This window comes from Apis dorsata, unplaced genomic scaffold (assembly GCF_000469605.1).
Source record: "Apis dorsata unplaced genomic scaffold, Apis dorsata 1.3 scaffold_577, whole genome shotgun sequence".
Lineage (NCBI taxonomy): Eukaryota > Metazoa > Arthropoda > Insecta > Hymenoptera > Apidae > Apis > Apis dorsata.
The window spans coordinates 431,991-434,817 of record NW_006263787.1 but is presented as its reverse complement, the minus strand read 5'-3'; the positions used below and the strand labels follow the sequence as shown (position 1 = coordinate 434,817).

The window sequence follows — 2,827 nt, the reverse complement described above, 5'->3', positions numbered from 1 at the left end:
TATTATTATTATTATTATTAATATTATTATTATTATTATTATTATTATTATTATTATTATTATAGATAAATATATAGAGATGTATCACTTTCGGTATCGCGAACCGATCATCAAGCGTACGAGCAACAACAACAGCAACAACAAAACGCGTCCTCTCTCCTCTCTTTTCACCGGTATTACGTTAACACCGTGTCCATCGTCATCGTCCACTTCCGTCTCCACCTCCTCTTCCTCCTCCTCCACGCCACCCCGACTCGACCTACGCCACTGCGTGACACGGTTTACCGCGTATCACCTCTCTACTGTTATTAGTATAGTCAGCACCTTGGCTAATGAACGTCCTACCGACCGGCCGGCCCAGGCCTTAATCGCCGCGAAGCCGAAGAACACCGTGCCGACTCGTTGTCGTCCACGTTACGATCGTGTCCCTTGCTTTCTTTGCCGCTTTCGTTGCCGGCACCTCGCGTGACATGGCGCCACAGGCGTCTCGAAGATCTGCAAACAGTCTCGTCAGCATCTTGCATCAAATCGATCCCTCGTTTCATCGCCGTTTCGCTCCGATACTGCTCTCGAATTCGCGCTCGATTTCGACGAAAAGATTTAGATTTATAAAGGGGCTCGCGAGTCGAGAGGATAATATAAAGTAAATTTTCAATAAAATTCCTTCTCTAGATTGTGGAAGAGAGAGAAAGTTTTATTTTATAGAAAGAATTTTCTATGAAATTTCAAGTATTTGAGTTATAATTAAAATTCGAGGCTATCTTGTAACATATACTTTATGTATATACTTTCTTCGATTTCTTTCTCTCGATCGCTTACCCTTCCCCAGTTTCGAAAATATACCCTGGTGCGGGAGGAAAGCACGAACGAGGAAGAACGGGGGGAGTAATCGCGTGATGCAGGGGAGAGATAACAATTACACGAGCCACGTGTAGTACGTAAGATGTAAAAAGAGAGTCACGCGAGAAGAGAAGTGAGAGGTGTAAGAGGATAGGATAAACCAGAGGCGACACGCACGTGTTTCGAGACGAGGGTATCGTGTTCGACACGTTGACGTGTTCATCTGTTCGCATATGCTACGTGCACTTGTCTGCGTCGTGCACCAACGCCCGACACCCGTTAAATCGCGAATTTAATTAACACGTTGCATCCCATTAAGAGCATAGAAATAGAAAAGGAAAAGCTGCTACACTTGTCCTTCGTATTTATTTCTATTACATAAATCAACACCATCTATCATCCGATGATTCAGAGTTGATGCAGAGAAATGTTTTTGAAATCGCATGAAAATTTAATTCTAACTTTCACGAAGAAATATAAAAATTCGGAAACAGATAAAGGATCGGAAAGAAGAGAGCTGCCATGTGAAAATTTCGAGGAAAGGTAGAATAGAATTCGTCGAATGATTTGCTGATAAAAAAAAAAAGAAGAAGAATGAAAAAACTTGCCTGGAAATCGCGAAAAGTAAAGAATGGAATTGCCGGGGATGAAACAGCCCCAAGTCGCATAACCGCAGAACGTGGTCGATCGGTCACGATTTGACACGAAAATTCAGACATGTGCGCATCGATCGTTGCATTTCCGTACACGGGCTGTTCCCCTTTAATCCTGCCGCGTTGCAAGTACGAGAGGAGCTCGTGTCGAGGGGAACCGCACTTTGCTATCGAGCGAACCTCGCAACCGAGCGACCACCAGCCGAGCCTGCCTTGCCTTGCCTATCCACCCACCCACCTATATACTCGTCTACACGTTCACACACACAGAGACGTATATATGAATATATATATATATATACATATATACAGAGACAGGTTGGGAGAGCACATCCACCGACATAAAGCCTATTCCGTGCTTTCATGCCGCTTTACATTGCCCATGCCTCTCTAGGGCAGGGTGGGATCCACCGTGGAAGGAAGCGTCGCGGTGATGTGCCCACACTCGCGATTCCACTCGCTATGCACACACCTCTGTGCATGTAACGAGAATAAATGTGCACCAGGGTGTATACAAGTCATATACAGGGTGGACTCGTCACCAAAGGAACGCGTATATCGAAATTACGATTCTAATAAATATCTCTTTAACTATCCTTTTCTACGAATGAACGTAGCCTTCTTGACTTCTATTATTCGCTGCGTTAAAAGATAGATTAGGTGAGATTTCATATAAATCCAGGATAAAGTAGACAATTTTTTCCTGTTCTTTAATCCTCTCTTTTATCTCTTTCTTATATTGCAGATAATAGTTGAATATAATAGTTCGCAATTATATTGAAAAACTATAGTTTCCTATTACATAAACAATTTTTCCCCTATTCCAGTTATATCGCGAATTTTAAACCACTCTGTACGTGTTTTTTGTGTGCACCTGTATATGGACGGTATATACATCAGAAAGAGAAAGAAAGAAAGAGAGAGAGAGAGGGAAGAGGTCTCTGTACATGCAAGGTGTTCGTCATTTACGTCGCGCTGGTACGGTGGAGCCGAGTATATACACTTATACATATACATAAGCGACACAGTGAGCCCGTGTAATGAACTGTGTCACCGTGATTCGTGCGCGAACAGGGATGTGCACGTGTGTGGCTCGGTGTATACGGCCACGTACGTTACGCAATAACTGCGACGAAAGCGCGCGCAAAAAAAAAAAGAAAAAAAAAATCGCGACTCCCTTATGTGCGTACCGCGTATGTACGTAAATACGACGACGACCGGTGCACACCGGAGTTCACTAATGAACCGTATCGCTACTATATTTAGTGCACGGGTAAACACGCCGACACGCTAATCCCGTGGACACTGGCACGCAGTCGGTATCATTGTATAAT

The 2,827-nt window shown here is 43.6% G+C and overlaps 2 protein-coding genes and 1 long non-coding RNA gene across 5 annotated transcripts in view; 1 reads left to right on the top strand and 2 right to left on the bottom strand.

Moving 5' to 3' along the window:
- The window catches only part of LOC102674933 (histidine decarboxylase), a 115,982-nt gene that overhangs the window by 33,314 nt on the left and 79,841 nt on the right, over positions 1–2,827 (top strand). The window lies entirely within an intron of this gene.
- LOC102676978 (probable nuclear hormone receptor HR3) overlaps positions 1–2,827 on the bottom strand; it is a 121,816-nt gene that overhangs the window by 63,294 nt on the left and 55,695 nt on the right. The gene's annotated exons all lie outside the window — the stretch shown is intronic.
- LOC102677582 overlaps positions 22–2,827 on the bottom strand; it is an 8,870-nt gene continuing 6,064 nt past the window's right edge. Inside the window, exon 3 of the long non-coding RNA XR_422546.2 lies at positions 22–495. This is a non-coding gene — a long non-coding RNA (uncharacterized LOC102677582). The remainder of the gene's footprint in view (positions 496–2,827) is intronic.